The sequence below is a fragment of the Nerophis ophidion genome, linkage group LG02 (assembly GCF_033978795.1).
Source record: "Nerophis ophidion isolate RoL-2023_Sa linkage group LG02, RoL_Noph_v1.0, whole genome shotgun sequence".
Classification (NCBI taxonomy): Eukaryota; Metazoa; Chordata; class Actinopteri; order Syngnathiformes; family Syngnathidae; genus Nerophis; species Nerophis ophidion.
In genome coordinates, this window is record NC_084612.1 from 79,136,858 (window position 1) to 79,155,023 (window position 18,166).

At 37.9% G+C, this 18,166-nt stretch overlaps 1 long non-coding RNA gene across 1 annotated transcript; it reads right to left on the reverse strand.

Moving 5' to 3' along the window:
- Nucleotides 1-15,531: 15,531 nt before the first annotated feature.
- Nucleotides 15,532-16,402, reverse strand: LOC133535303 (uncharacterized). Its single transcript, XR_009802199.1, has 2 exons — nt 16,016-16,402; nt 15,532-15,637 (listed from the first exon to the last, which is right to left on the reverse strand). It is a non-coding gene; the product is annotated as an uncharacterized LOC133535303 (long non-coding RNA).
- Between the last annotated feature and the right edge of the window lie 1,764 nt (nt 16,403-18,166).

Here is an 18,166-nt window from a genome sequence, read left to right on the forward strand (position 1 = left end):
AGGGAACATCAGTTATTTGTTCATTTATTCATCTTTTATTCCCGAGGGAACATCAGTTATTTGTTCATGTATTCATCTTTTCTTCCTGAGGGAACATTAGTCTTCAAAGTCCCCAACAATGTCTTCACGTTGAGTGTGAAGCTGAAGGAGTCAGATTTGAGCAAGTTGTGTGCCAGTAGGAAGGCGGGCCGTGTTTAAAGCCAGCGTCTTCTTGCACTTTGCAAGAGGTCAGGAAGCAGGACTTGGTGAAGGGATGACTTGTGACAGCTGTGACCTATTTGAAGGTGGCAGCGACTGACTGAACATGAACTGTGTCGGCCTTTTCATGCTCTTTCTCATCTCTTGGACTTGGACCCGCTGGCCTCCACACAGCTAGGTGGCGACACTGAGTGGGTACAAAGGTAATTGTGTTGTTGTTGTTGTTGTTGAAGTGAAGCACTGAATAGCAGACGTAGACGGCGACAATGTTGACTTGAAGCTCGGCTGAGCATCTTCTCAAATGGCAAGAAGAGGACACATTCCTTCCTGTACATGAAAAAGAGGACACATTCCTTCCTGTACATGAAAAAGAGGACACATTCCTTCCTGTACATGAAAAAGAGGACACATTCCTTCCTGTACATGAAGAAGAGGACACATTCCTTCCTGTACATGAAAAAGAGGACACATTCCTTCCTGTACATGAAAAAGAGGACACATTCCTTCCTGTACATGAAAAAGAGGACACATTCCTTCCTGTACATGAAAAAGAGGACACATTCCTTCCTGTACATGAAAAAGAGGACACATTCCTTCCTGTACATGAAGAAGAGGACACATTCCTTCCTGTACATGAAAAAGAGGACACATTCCTTCCTGTACATGAAAAAGAGGACACATTCCTTCCTGTACATGAAAAAGAGGACACATTCCTTCCTGTACATGAAAAAGAGGACACATTCCTTCCTGTACATGAAAAAGAGGACACATTCCTTCCTGTACATGAAAAAGAGGACACATTCCTTCCTGTACATGAAAAAGAGGACACATTCCTTCCTGTACATGAAAAAGAGGACACATTCCTTCCTGTACATGAAAAAGAGGACACATTCCTTCCTGTACATGAAAAAGAGGACACATTCCTTCCTGTACATGAAAAAGAGGACACATTCCTTCCTGTACATGAAAAAGAGGACCCATTCCTTCATGTACATGAAAAAGAGGACACATTCCCTCCTGTACATGAAAAAGAGGACACATTCCTTCCTGTACATGAAGAAGAGGACACATTCCTTCATGTACATGAAAAAGAGGACACATTCCTTCATGTACATGAAAAAGAGGACACATTCCTTCCTGTACATGAAAAAGAGGACACATTCCTTCCTGTACATGAAAAAGAGGACACATTCCTTCCTGTACATGAAAAAGAGGACACATTCCTTCCTGTACATGTAAAAGAGGACACATTCCTTCCTGTACATGAAAAAGAGGACACATTCCTTCCTGTACATGAAAAAGAGGACACATTCCTTCCTGTACATGAAAAAGAGGACACATTCCTTCCTGTACATGAAAAAGAGGACACATTCCTTCCTGTACATGAAAAAGAGGACACATTCCTTCCTGTACATGAAGAAGAGGACACATTCCTTCCTGTACATGAAAAAGAGGACACATTCCTTCCTGTACATGAAAAAGAGGACACATTCCTTCCTGTACATGAAAAAGAGGACACATTCCTTCCTGTACATGAAAAAGAGGACACATTCCTTCCTGTACATGAAAAAGAGGACACATTCCTTCCTGTACATGAAAAAGAGGACACATTCCTTCCTGTACATGAAAAAGAGGACACATTCCTTCCTGTACATGAAAAAGAGGACACATTCCTTCCTGTACATGAAAAAGAGGACACATTCCTTCCTGTACATGAAAAAGAGGACACATTCCTTCCTGTACATGAAAAAGAGGACATATTCCTTCCTGTACATGAAAAAGAGGACACATTCCTTCCTGTACATGAAAAAGAGGACACATTCCTTCCTGTACATGAAAAAGAGGACACATTCCTTCCTGTACATGAAAAAGAGGACACATTCCTTCATGTACATGAAAAAGAGGACACATTCCTTCATGTACATGAAAAAGAGGACACATTCCTTCCTGTACATGAAAAAGAGGACACATTCCTTCCTGTACATGAAAAAGAGGACACATTCCTTCCTGTACATGAAAAAGAGGACACATTCCTTCCTGTACATGAAAAAGAGGACACATTCCTTCCTGTACATGAAGAAGAGGACACATTCCTTCCTGTACATGAAAAAGAGGACACATTCCTTCCTGTACATGAAAAAGAGGACACATTCCTTCCTGTACATGAAAAAGAGGACACATTCCTTCCTGTACATGAAAAAGAGGACACATTCCTTCCTGTACATGAAAAAGAGGACACATTCCTTCCTGTACATGAAAAAGAGGACACATTCCTTCCTGTACATGAAAAAGAGGACACATTCCTTCCTGTACATGAAAAAGAGGACACATTCCTTCCTGTACATGAAAAAGAGGACACATTCCTTCCTGTACATGAAAAAGAGGACACATTCCTTCCTGTACATGAAAAAGAGGACACATTCCTTCATGTACATGAAAAAGAGGACACATTCCTTCCTGTACATGAAAAAGAGGACACATTCCTTCCTGTACATGAAAAAGAGGACACATTCCTTCCTGTACATGAAAAAGAGGACACATTCCTTCCTGTACATGAAAAAGAGGACACATTCCTTCCTGTACATGAAAAAGAGGACACATTCCTTCCTGTACATGAAAAAGAGGACACATTCCTTCCTGTACATGAAGAAGAGGACACATTCCTTCCTGTACATGAAAAAGAGGACACATTCCTTCCTGTACATGAAAAAGAGGACACATTCCTTCCTGTACATGAAAAAGAGGACACATTCCTTCCTGTACATGAAAAAGAGGACACATTCCTTCCTGTACATGAAAAAGAGGACACATTCCTTCCTGTACATGAAAAAGAGGACACATTCCTTCCTGTACATGAAAAAGAGGACACATTCCTTCATGTACATGAAAAAGAGGACACATTCCTTCCTGTACATGAAAAAGAGGACACATTCCTTCATGTACATGAAAAAGAGGACACATTCCTTCCTGTACATGAAAAAGAGGACACATTCCTTCCTGTACATGAAGAAGAGGACACATTCCTTCCTGTACATGAAGAAGAGGACACATTCCTTCATGTACATGAAAAAGAGGACACATTCCTTCCTGTACATGAAAAAGAGGACACATTCCTTCCTGTACATGAAAAAGAGGACACATTCCTTCCTGTACATGAAAAAGAGGACACATTCCTTCCTGTACATGAAAAAGAGGACACATTCCTTCCTGTACATGAAAAAGAGGACACATTCCTTCCTGTACATGAAAAAGAGGACACATTCCTTCCTGTACATGAAAAAGAGGACACATTCCTTCATGTACATGAAAAAGAGGACACATTCCTTCCTGTACATGAAAAAAAAAGGACACATTCCTTCCTGTACATGAAAAAGAGGACACATTCCTTCCTGTACATGAAAAAGAGGACACATTCCTTCCTGTACATGAAAAAGAGGACACATTCCTTCCTGTACATGAAAAAGAGGACACATTCCTTCCTGTACATGAAGAAGAGGACACATTCCTTCCTGTACATGAAAAAGAGGACACATTCCTTCCTGTACATGAAAAAGAGGACACATTCCTTCCTGTGCATGAAAAAGAGGACACATTCCTTCCTGTGCATGAAAAAGTGGACACATTCCTTCCTGTGCATGAAAAAGAGGACACATTCCTTCCTGTACATGAAAAAGAGGACACATTCCTTCCTGTACATGAAAAAGAGGACACATTCCTTCCTGTACATGAAAAAGAGGACACATTCCTTCCTGTACATGAAAAAGAGGACACATTCCTTCCTGTACATGAAAAAGAGGACACATTCCTTCCTGTACATGAAAAAGAGGACACATTCCTTCCTGTACATGAAAAAGAGGACACATTCCTTCCTGTACATGAAAAAGAGGACCCATTCCTTCATGTACATGAAAAAGAGGACACATTCCCTCCTGTACATGAAAAAGAGGACACATTCCTTCCTGTACATGAAGAAGAGGACACATTCCTTCATGTACATGAAAAAGAGGACACATTCCTTCATGTACATGAAAAAGAGGACACATTCCTTCCTGTACATGAAAAAGAGGACACATTCCTTCCTGTACATGAAAAAGAGGACACATTCCTTCCTGTACATGAAAAAGAGGACACATTCCTTCCTGTACATGAAAAAGAGGACACATTCCTTCCTGTACATGAAAAAGAGGACACATTCCTTCCTGTACATGAAAAAGAGGACACATTCCTTCCTGTACATGAAAAAGAGGACACATTCCTTCCTGTACATGAAAAAGAGGACACATTCCTTCCTGTACATGAAGAAGAGGACACATTCCTTCCTGTACATGAAAAAGAGGACACATTCCTTCCTGTACATGAAAAAGAGGACACATTCCTTCCTGTACATGAAAAAGAGGACACATTCCTTCCTGTACATGAAAAAGAGGACACATTCCTTCCTGTACATGAAAAAGAGGACACATTCCTTCCTGTACATGAAAAAGAGGACACATTCCTTCCTGTACATGAAAAAGAGGACACATTCCTTCCTGTACATGAAAAAGAGGACACATTCCTTCCTGTACATGAAAAAGAGGACACATTCCTTCCTGTACATGAAAAAGAGGACACATTCCTTCCTGTACATGAAAAAGAGGACATATTCCTTCCTGTACATGAAAAAGAGGACACATTCCTTCCTGTACATGAAAAAGAGGACACATTCCTTCCTGTACATGAAAAAGAGGACACATTCCTTCCTGTACATGAAAAAGAGGACACATTCCTTCATGTACATGAAAAAGAGGACACATTCCTTCATGTACATGAAAAAGAGGACACATTCCTTCCTGTACATGAAAAAGAGGACACATTCCTTCCTGTACATGAAAAAGAGGACACATTCCTTCCTGTACATGAAAAAGAGGACACATTCCTTCCTGTACATGAAAAAGAGGACACATTCCTTCCTGTACATGAAGAAGAGGACACATTCCTTCCTGTACATGAAAAAGAGGACACATTCCTTCCTGTACATGAAAAAGAGGACACATTCCTTCCTGTACATGAAAAAGAGGACACATTCCTTCCTGTACATGAAAAAGAGGACACATTCCTTCCTGTACATGAAAAAGAGGACACATTCCTTCCTGTACATGAAAAAGAGGACACATTCCTTCCTGTACATGAAAAAGAGGACACATTCCTTCCTGTACATGAAAAAGAGGACACATTCCTTCCTGTACATGAAAAAGAGGACACATTCCTTCCTGTACATGAAAAAGAGGACACATTCCTTCCTGTACATGAAAAAGAGGACACATTCCTTCATGTACATGAAAAAGAGGACACATTCCTTCCTGTACATGAAAAAGAGGACACATTCCTTCCTGTACATGAAAAAGAGGACACATTCCTTCCTGTACATGAAAAAGAGGACACATTCCTTCCTGTACATGAAAAAGAGGACACATTCCTTCCTGTACATGAAAAAGAGGACACATTCCTTCCTGTACATGAAAAAGAGGACACATTCCTTCCTGTACATGAAGAAGAGGACACATTCCTTCCTGTACATGAAAAAGAGGACACATTCCTTCCTGTACATGAAAAAGAGGACACATTCCTTCCTGTACATGAAAAAGAGGACACATTCCTTCCTGTACATGAAAAAGAGGACACATTCCTTCCTGTAGATGAAAAAGAGGACACATTCCTTCCTGTACATGAAAAAGAGGACACATTCCTTCCTGTACATGAAAAAGAGGACACATTCCTTCCTGTACATGAAGAAGAGGACACATTCCTTCCTGTACATGAAAAAGAGGACACATTCCTTCATGTACATGAAAAAGAGGACACATTCCTTCCTGTACATGAAAAAGAGGACACATTCCTTCCTGTACATGAAGAAGAGGACACATTCCTTCCTGTACATGAAGAAGAGGACACATTCCTTCATGTACATGAAAAAGAGGACACATTCCTTCCTGTACATGAAAAAGAGGACACATTCCTTCCTGTACATGAAAAAGAGGACACATTCCTTCCTGTACATGAAAAAGAGGACACATTCCTTCCTGTACATGAAAAAGAGGACACATTCCTTCCTGTACATGAAAAAGAGGACACATTCCTTCCTGTACATGAAAAAGAGGACACATTCCTTCCTGTACATGAAAAAGAGGACACATTCCTTCCTGTACATGAAAAAGAGGACACATTCCTTCATGTACATGAAAAAGAGGACACATTCCTTCCTGTACATGAAAAAAAAAGGACACATTCCTTCCTGTACATGAAAAAGAGGACACATTCCTTCCTGTACATGAAAAAGAGGACACATTCCTTCCTGTACATGAAAAAGAGGACACATTCCTTCCTGTACATGAAAAAGAGGACACATTCCTTCCTGTACATGAAGAAGAGGACACATTCCTTCCTGTACATGAAAAAGAGGACACATTCCTTCCTGTACATGAAAAAGAGGACACATTCCTTCCTGTACATGAAAAAGAGGACACATTCCTTCCTGTGCATGAAAAAGTGGACACATTCCTTCCTGTACATGAAAAAGAGGACACATTCCTTCCTGTACATGAAAAAGAGGACACATTCCTTCCTGTACATGAAAAAGAGGACACATTCCTTCCTGTACATGAAAAAGAGGACACATTCCTTCCTGTACATGAAAAAGAGGACACATTCCTTCCTGTACATGAAAAAGAGGACACATTCCTTCCTGTACATGAAAAAGAGGACACATTCCTTCCTGTACATGAAAAAGAGGACACATTCCTTCCTGTACATGAAAAAGAGGACACATTCCTTCATGTACATGAAAAAGAGGACACATTCCTTCCTGTACATGAAAAAGAGGACACATTCCTTCCTGTACATGAAAAAGAGGACACATTCCTTCCTGTACATGAAAAAGAGGACACATTCCTTCCTGTACATGGAAAAGAGGACACATTCCTTCCTGTACATGAAAAAGAGGACACATTCCTTCATGTACATGAAAAAGAGGACACATTCCTTCATGTACATGAAAAAGAGGACACATTCCTTCCTGTACATGAAAAAGAGGACACATTCCTTCCTGTACATGAAAAAGAGGACACATTCCTTCCTGTACATGAAAAAGAGGACACATTCCTTCCTGTACATGAAGAAGAGGACACATTCCTTCCTGTACATGAAAAAGAGGACACATTCCTTCCTGTACATGAAAAAGAGGACACATTCCTTCCTGTACATGAAAAAGAGGACACATTCCTTCCTGTACATGAAAAAGAGGACACATTCCTTCCTGTACATGAAAAAGAGGACACATTCCTTCCTGTACATGAAGAAGAGGACACATTCCTTCATGTACATGAAAAAGAGGACACATTCCTTCCTGTACATGAAAAAGAGGACACATTCCTTCCTGTACATGAAAAAGAGGACACATTCCTTCCTGTACATGAAAAAGAGGACACATTCCTTCCTGTACATGAAAAAGAGGACACATTCCTTCCTGTACATGAAAAAGAGGACACATTCCTTCCTGTACATGAAAAAGAGGACACATTCCTTCCTGTACATGAAAAAGAGGACACATTCCTTCCTGTACATGAAAAAGAGGACACATTCCTTCCTGTACATGAAGAAGAGGACACATTCCTTCCTGTACATGAAGAAGAGGACACATTCCTTCCTGTACATGAAAAAGAGGACACATTCCTTCCTGTACATGAAAAAGAGGACACATTCCTTCCTGTACATGAAAAAGAGGACACATTCCTTCCTGTACATGAAAAAGAGGACACATTCCTTCCTGTACATGAAAAAGAGGACACATTCCTTCCTGTACATGAAAAAGAGGACACATTCCTTCCTGTACATGAAAAAGAGGACACATTCCTTCCTGTACATGAAGAAGAGGACACATTCCTTCCTGTACATGAAAAAGAGGACACATTCCTTCCTGTACATGAAAAAGAGGACACATTCCTTCCTGTACATGAAAAAGGACACATTCCTTCCTGTACATGAAAAAGAGGACACATTCCTTCCTGTACACGAAGAAGAGGACACATTCCTTCCTGTACATGAAGAAGAGGACACATTCCTTCCTGTACATGAAAAAGAGGACACATTCCTTCCTGTACATGAAGAAGAGGACACATTCCTTCCTGTACATGAAGAAGAGGACACATTCCTTCCTGTACATGAAAAAGAGGACACATTCCTTCCTGTACATGAAAAAGAGGACACATTCCTTCCTGTACATGAAAAAGAGGACACATTCCTTCCTGTACATGAAAAAGAGGACACATTCCTTCCTGTACATGAAAAAGAGGACACATTCCTTCCTGTACATGAAAAAGAGGACACATTCCTTCCTGTACATGAAAAAGAGGACACATTCCTTCCTGTACATGAAGAAGAGGACACATTCCTTCCTGTACATGAAAAAGAGGACACATTCCTGTACATGCCTGTGATGAGGTGGCGACTTGTCCAGGGTGTACTCTGCCTTCGGCCCGATCGTAGCTGAGATAGGCACCAGCGCCCCCGCCACCCCAAAGGGAATAAGTGGTAAAAAATGGATGGATGGATGGATTCCTGTACTTGAGTGCCGAGGCGGGCAAGTTTTCCAGACTTGTGAAAAGATGTCAATGATACTCCAACTTTCTTTATAAATAATATTTCTATTTAAATAAAGCATTTTTCCTCCTCTGTTGACAGCAGTGTTGGCACTAGGAATTTTCAAAAAGGGGTCCCAGGGACCCCATCCAGTCATAAAAATGGGGTCCCACAGCCCATTTTTGGGGTCCCACTTTTTTGTTAGCGTTTTGAAAATAGATGATGAATGTATGATTATCCTGTTATATCTCACATTATATATTGTGTTTGGGAAAAAGGTTGTCATAAATGTTACTTCATTCATTAAAAGAAATAATATAATGTGTGCATTTGTAAATGTCTTCACTTCTAAACATTCCTTCACTTTCATCTTTCCTTCATGGATCTAAACTTTACCGCTGCTGTTAGTCTTTTCTATGTTTGTATTTAATAAGTTGTAGCTGCATTTATTTCAGTATAAAAGTGTCAAAAGTGCTTTGCTTGGGTGATGAAATGATAATAATGGTATATACTGTATATACATTTGATATTTAAATGTCTGGAATCTACATCTACTTCACATCCATCCCTCACTTCAAATTTTATGTTGTTTTTTGTTTGTTTGTTTGTTTTCCGCCCTTTTTGCTTAAACAAAAGTATGTTTTACATGGCAAACACACAAAATATGCAAAATATTCTACCAAAAATATTTTCCCTAGTGTAATATTTGATGTGAAGTAATGGGAACTTTGGATAGGTCAATAATTCATAATAACATTGATTTTGATTCAATATTAGGTTTTGAGCAATGATAGTTTGAAAGAAAGAAAAAAAAACAGCTTTGTTTTATTAGTCAACATTACAACTTTTTCTAAATGACTTTTCACCTTTAAGCTTTTTTATTTCTCTTTTGTTATGTTTTTGTTTATTTGAATAGTATTTTTAGAAAGTGTTGTGGGCCTTTAAAACATTAGCTGTGGGCCACTAATGGCCACCGGGGCAGACTTTTGACACCCCTGCTGTAGATAACAAAAAATGAAATCTGATAATTCTATGGATTAAAAGCCGAGCCTGGCGTTGCATTGAAGTTTATCATAACTCTCTTGCTCTCTCTGTCTCTGCGTCTGTCTCTATCTGCGTCTGTCTGTCTCTCTCTGCGTCTGTCTCTCTGTCTCTGGGTGCACAATTCTGTTTGTTTTAAGCCCTTCTTAACCCTGAACGTACATTGAGAATACACGCCACCCTAACTCAAAATGCCAGATATTTTAGGCTTTTAAGAACCTCCGCCCAGACAGCCCCGCCAAAGAGGACATGTCCGGGGGGAAAAGGACGTATGGTCAGTCCAGTCTAAGCCCTCTTATGCCAAAGGTTCAAATCCCAGTCAAATCCAAAATATGGGTGCAACAATTTACATTTCAGCCTTAGCATGCTTATTTTTTCAGCTAACTTTGACCTATGTGGCTAAAATCAGTTCCAGCTATTGCAACCATTTAGCAGTTTCTAGCATGGAGTCTTGATTCGGTTGAGCTTTAGCTCTTCAATCCTCAAACCTTTCCTCCATTCCAACTTGTTTCTACATTCCTTCAGCATTTCAGAGCAGCTTTGGTATTGCGGCACTCCCACACAAGTCTGACACCACCTGCCTCCTCTAGTCCTCTTCTCCATCCGCGGCACTCCCACACAAGTCCGACACCACCTGCCTCCTCTAGTCCTCTTCCCCATCCGCGGCACTCCCACACAAGTCCGACACCACCTGCCTCCTCGAGTCCCCTTCCCCATCCGCGGCACTCACACACAAGTCCGACACCACCTGCCTCCTCTAGTCCTCTTCCCCATCCGCGGCACTCACACACAAGTCCGACACCACCTGCATCCTCCAGTCCTCTTCCCCATCCAACATGGAGTAAAACCCGACACCACCTGCCTCCTCTAGTCCTCTCCCCCATCCGCGGCACTCCCACACAAGTCCGACACCACCTGCCTCCTCGAGTCCCCTTCCCCATCCGCGGCACTCACACACAATTCCGACACCACCTGCCTCCTCTAGTCCTCTTCCCCATCCGCGGCACTCACACACAAGTCCGACACCACCTGCATCCTCGAGTCCCCTTCCCCATCCGCGGCACTCACACACAAGTCCGACACCACCTGCCTCCTCTAGTCCTCTCCCCCATCCGCGGCACTCACACACAAGTCCGACACCACCTGCATCCTCTAGTCCTCTTCCCCATCCAACATGGAGTAAAACCCGACACCACCTGCCTCCTCTAGTCCTCTTCCCCATCCAACACGGAGTAAAACCTGGTCCAGAGATGAACTTTGTGCAAACACACTTGATGTGCCGGATGAAAGTTAAAAAGTGTGTATTTTAAGTCTTGACGGTCCTGGGCATCCATCCATTTTCTACCGCTTATTCCCTTTTGGGGTCGCGGGGGGTGCTGGCGCCTATCTCAGCTACAATCGGGCGGAAGGCGGTGTACACCCTGGGCAGTCATCTTCAAACGGTAAAAAAAAAAAGACAAACAAAGGCGTGTCATCATTTTCATCTTCTCTTTAACTCGGGATGTAGTATCTGCTAACAGCCTAAAACACAAGTATACAAAGACTTGCTGTTGTACCATAGTGAGTGACTCTTTTTCTTGCCTGTGCATGACGTCCAGGTACTTGTGAAAGTACTTCCAACACATCCTGTTTCTTTTACGTTGAAGTCAGAAGTAGAGAAGCCTGTCCTGACTTCTCTGCTTCTGCGCTCCGAGTGTGCAGTCAGATGAAATATTCTTACCTGTCTGAGACACAAATGTTTACACAAGTTATATGCTCCAGCAAACATGCTGTGTGGAAAGTCTCATCACACCTTTTAAAGCATGTTGCACATCCCCGTATGCTTTAAAGAAGCCAGTGTTAAGCCGCTCACACTGGCTGGCAGTGACAGCATGAGGCTGCAGCTCAAGTCAGTATTGGGGTCCCCACCTGCTGTGTCATCTCACGTACACTTTCATGTGGAGTCGGACTACAATGCCATTAATGGCTTGACCAACCCGACTCGCAGTTCTGACACATTTTCATCCGCTCTGTGGAACCATCGGTGAGTACGTCTAAATGTGTGGAGGCTTTTGTATTTATTACATTCATTACATTTATACTTCTCTTGCTTCTATTTGGGTTTTTTCTTTTTGGATATTGATCCGCCTGGGTCTGAAAGAAAATGACTACCACTACTACTACTACTACTACTACTACTACCACTACTACTACTACTACCACTACTACTACTACTACTACTACTACCACTACTACTACTACTACTACTACTACTACCACTACTACTACTACTACTACTACCACTACTACTACTACTACTACTACCACTACTACTACTACTACCACTACTACTACTACTACCACTACTACTACTACTACTACTACTACTACTACCACTACTACTACCACTACTACTACTACTACTACCACTACTACTACTACTACTACCTCTACTACTACTACTACTACTACTACTACTACTACTACTACCACTACTACCACTACTACTACCACTACTACTACTACTACCACTACTACTACTACTACTACTACTACCACTACTACTACTACTACTACTACTACTACTACTACTACTACCACTACTACCACTACTACTACCACTACTACTACTACTACTACTACCACTACTACTACTACCACTACTACTACTACTACTACTACCACTACTACTACTACCACTACTACTACTACTACTACTACTACTACTACCACTACTACTACTACTACTACTACCACTACCACTACTACCACTACTACTACTACTACTACTACCACTACTACTACTACTACCACTACCACTACTACCACTACTACTACTACTACTACTACCACTACTACTACTACTACTACTACTACCACTACCACTACTACTACCACTACCACTACCACTACTACTACTACTACTACTACTACTACTACTACTACTACTACTACTACTACTACTACTACTGCCACTACAACTACAACTACTACTACTACTACTACTACTACTACTACCACTACCACTACTACTACCACTACTACTACTACTACCACTACCACTACTACCACTACTACTACTACTACTACCACTACTACCACTACTACTACTACTACTACTATTACTACTACTATACTTTCTTTACATTTTGACAGAAAAAACAAAGGCAATTGCATATTTTGTCACCTTTCAAAAGTTCTAACAATGCAAGAAAAAGTGAATTATTAGACATTTCAAACAGTTTTTCTTTAAATAAAATAAATGATGAATACTGCTGGACTTCTGATGTCAAAAGCAAGTCATCCATCAAATTGAATGCTGCAAAAATGACAACAACAAAAATAGCATATTGGATGCCAGAATGCTACTCTTGTTATATTTACAGTAATACACGGTAATAACAACAACTATATATTTTACTGTAACATTTGGGAGAGATTTTTTTTAACCATAAAAAACAATGGTACTGTTTTTCCATTGACAGTAATACACTATACATTTTACAGTAACAAAACTGCAGATGTATTTTTAGTGTACATTAAAAAAAGATGTATTAATTAAATGCATGGGCAAGTGAGTTCTATTATCATGAGGGGAAATGATTGACCACTTGCCAAGATCTAAAATTGCACGTCTAGTTTATTTTGAGTCACTGACTTCATTTTAGATTGAATAAACATGTTTTCTCTATTCTAGTTTCAAATGTTAAAACTGAGTTAACAAGCATTCCAATGAGATATTTTCATTTCCCCCCACAAAGAAAATCTAGAAAGATTCTGCAAGATGCTTCATTGAAATATTATTGGAAGTTGAATCATGCAAGTTTTCACAATAAAATACCTTGTTTCTAGCTTCAAAGTCTTGCTTATTTCTAGATATCTAAATCTTTATTCAGGACGTCTTATCAAGTAAAATTATTTAGCTGCACGGACAAATAATTTCACTAGTTTTTAATCTTTTCATCTTATATTTTGTCAGCTTTGTTTGCATGTTGTCAGCGTTTGAGTTTGCAAAAGCCCTTCAAAATAATTTCATTTGCAGAATAATATCATTAGTTGTAAAAAAAAAACAAAAAAACATTTGTGGATGTTTTGTTCACACAGTTGATCGTATATTGATTTGTATACTTTTAAAAATATCTTTATCCTACGAAATGTAGCAAGTGGCCTCCGCACTTAACATGTCTGTCTGGCTTGCACACACAGTGGGGGGCCAACTGCTTCTCATCGAGGGCCACATGGCATTTAGAGGGCCGCTTGTAACAGGGAATGTATAAAAAAAATATATATATATATATATATATATATATATATATATATATATGTACACCTCATTACACAATTGTCTCGGTATTTGATTGTTGGATTGGATTACATACAAAGTGATGAATACAACATAAGTATACAAGTACAACCCATTTACCATTAAAAGGTAACAAGAATGTATTTAATTGTATTTCTACAAATAAATTGTAATACAATATATAATAACTAAGTGTGCCAAAAAACAACAACAAATGATTTCCATCTGAATTTGTCGATTCTAAATTGATTAATCATTTTAAAAATCCTTTAAAAAAAACAAAATCATTTAAATAGATTTTTTTTTAGGAATCCATTTTTAAAATAATGTTTTAGGACATTCTTTTCTGTGCTTACTGGCACAAATACACCAGCAAGCAAAAGGAGGTTTTGAAAACTTATAATTAACAAAGTTTCCAAGCGGATGGAATTGTGAAGCGGAGAGATGGCCACTGCTAATAATAATAATAATAATAATAATAATAAAATGATATTTGTTGCATGGGCAGATAATATTGCAAACAAATGTCCTGCTTGTGTGAAAATGTAAAGATGCATGAAGATGAGATGTTGTGGGCCTGCAGGTCGACAGCAGTGACACGGAGGAAGACGTCCATAGGGCGGCCCCCCGGGGACATTTGGGGCCCGCAGATACATTTTTTAAATGATGTCTTATTTTGAAAATAGTATTAAAAAAAGACAACATAAAGAGTGGAATGAAGGAGCAAGCAGGTGTAAGATGTTGCAATATTGAAAATAATAAAGACAAATATGTCTTGAAGTCACTTTTTTTTCCACTTTAAAACTGTCTTTGCTGATAAAATAATATTTTTCATCTACAAATAGGTTTGAAGTTGATATTGAGATGTATGCCTTGAAAGAAAAAAAGGATATATACATGACTTATTTTTTTATATTTTAACAATAGACCAGGAGTCAGGTTTTTATTTAAACTGTCTTTGTTCAAAAAATGATACTGAAATAAAAGCAACGTTGTTATGAATTATTTACCTATTTCAAGCTAAAATTACTTCACACCAGATATTTCGTTTTAAAAAATATTGCATATATTGAGTTTTCGCCATAAAAAACCAGCATGAACATAAAAAAAAATAAAAATTCAAACTTTGTTTTATGACGTATGTATGGAGTGGTCTCGTAAAATATGCTAAAAAGACTAATTTTAAGTTCAACCCCAATGGAAAAGTGATTAAAAGGTAGTTATATATGTACATGTATATATATATATATATATATATATATATATATATATATATATATATATATATATATATATATATATACATATATATATATATATATATGTGACGGTCCACAACTGTATGTGGCAAAATGCAGCTCCACACTGCTGTCCCTTCAACATATCACTGGCACCAGGTGGATTATGAATTTCTTTAATAACAGTGTCCTGTAAAACAGTGCAAATTGTGAGACTGTGAGTCCACTTGGGTCACGGGATTCTCAGTTTGGAGGCGTCACAGTTCTGATGTTTGACATAACAAACCATAGTTTCATTGTACAAACAACATGTTACATTTGGGTGTGATCGTATAGTGTTTAGACAAAATCTTTATATTAATTATCATATTAATTTATTCAATGGTTTCACATGTACTGACAATGGTGTGCTCAAATTAACAATAATCCTTTTTTTTTATATGCAAAATACACAGTAAATTTACAGAAACTACATTTTACAGGATGTCTCTAAACACACCTCGCATCCAAAATGGCTGCTTCAAACCATGCGGTTGATAAACCAGGCTGCGGCATAGCCATTTTAGCATTAGCATCATAACAATAGGTGAGGACAAATATGTGAAGAGCCAAACAAACACAGTGGCATGAAATATAATATTACCTGTAAAACAGTGCAAATTGTGAGACTGTGAGTCCACTTGGGTCACGGGATTCTCTAAATAACACATCAATAATCACCAATTAGTTTACACAGTAAAAGTGTGTTATTGTCTTTAAAATATCACTCTAGGATACAGTTTTGGTCAATACCAATTAGCGAAACTTTTTATGTGTCTGTTACAAAGTACTAATCAAAATATAAACAGTCAATATTCACTAAATAGTAATCAATCCCGGACAATACAAAAACGTGTCTCACCAGTTTGGAGGCGTCACAGTTCTGAGCACTTCCCACAGGTGACCGTACATACCACTTCTCGCCAGCAACAGGCGCTGTTGCAACACTTCATTCATAATTTAATCAAGCATAAGGATATTCTGTTTTCTACACCGTTACATATATATATATATATATATACACACACACAAATATGTGTGTATGTAAATATTTGTATATACTGTACATACATATACACACACACGTGTTTGTGTATACACACACATATATATAATTATATATACATAGATATATACGTATACATATACATACATATAAACATATACATATATACACAAATAAATACATACACACGTGTGTGTATATATATATACATAAATATATATACATATATACACACACACGTACACGCATATTTATATATATATATATATATATATATATATATATATTTATACATACATATATATATGCATGTATATATATATATATATATACACACACACACACACGCACACAACCACACACACACACACACACACACACACATATATATATATATACATATATACACACACACACACACACACTTATTTTATATAAAATATTTGTGGATTACTTGTTTAGGGGGAAATATTGTTTTTATTTAACTTCTGGACTGTTTATGTGGACAATTCAATAAATAAAAGTTTAAAAAATTCAAAAAAAAACTCAATGAGAAGGGATGGATCTGAAGTAGATCTACATATATTTAAGCATTGAATGTAAAAACAAAATATTCATATATGACTTATTTTTAACACAAGTGCATTAGAGATGTGCAATTTTCTTCACTGGCCACATGTTTGCATGAGAAACCATTAAATCTTCATTAGTGACCTTTTATTTTCACTCACTAAATGTTGTACATTTTCACTCACTAAATGTTGTACATTTTCACTCACTAAATGTTGTACATTTTCACTTACTAATTACATTTTCACTCACTAAATGTTGTACATTTTCACTCACTAAATGTTGTACATTTTCACTCACTAAATGTTGTACATTTTGACTTACTAACATTTTGACTTACTAAATGTTGTACATTTTGACTCACTAAATGTTGTACATTTTCACTCACTAAATGTTGTACATTTTGACTTACTAACATTTTGACTTACAAAATGTTGTACATTTTGACTTACTAAATGTTGTACATTTTCACTCACTAAATGTTGTACATTTTGACTTACTAAATGTTGTACATTTTGTCTTACTAAATGTTGTACATTTTCACTCACTAAATGTTGTACATTTTCACTCACTAAATGTTGTACATTTTGACTTACTAAATGTTGTACATTTTGACTTACTAAATGTTGTACATTTTGTCTTACTAAATGTTGTACATTTTCACTCACTAAATGTTGTACATTTTCACTCACTAAATGTTGTACATTTTGACTTACTAAATGTTGTACATTTTCACTCACTAAATGTTGTACATTTTCACTCACTAAATGTTGTACATTTTGACTTACTAAATGTTGTACATTTTGTCTTACTAAATGTTTTACATTTTGACTTACTAAATGTTGTACATTTTCACTCACTAAATGTGGTACATTTTGACTTACTAAATGTTGTACATTTTGACTTACTAAATGTTGTACATTTTCACTCACTAAATGTCGTACATTTTGACTTACTAAATGTTGTACATTTTGACTTACTAAATGTTGTACATTTTGACTCACTAAATGTTGTACATTTTGACTCACTAAATGTGGTACATTTTGACTTACTAAATGTTGTACATTTTGACTTACTAAATGTTGTACATTTTGACTTACTAAATGTTGTACATTTTGACTTACTAAATGTTGTACATTTTGACTTACTAAATGTTGTACATTTTGACTTACTAAATGT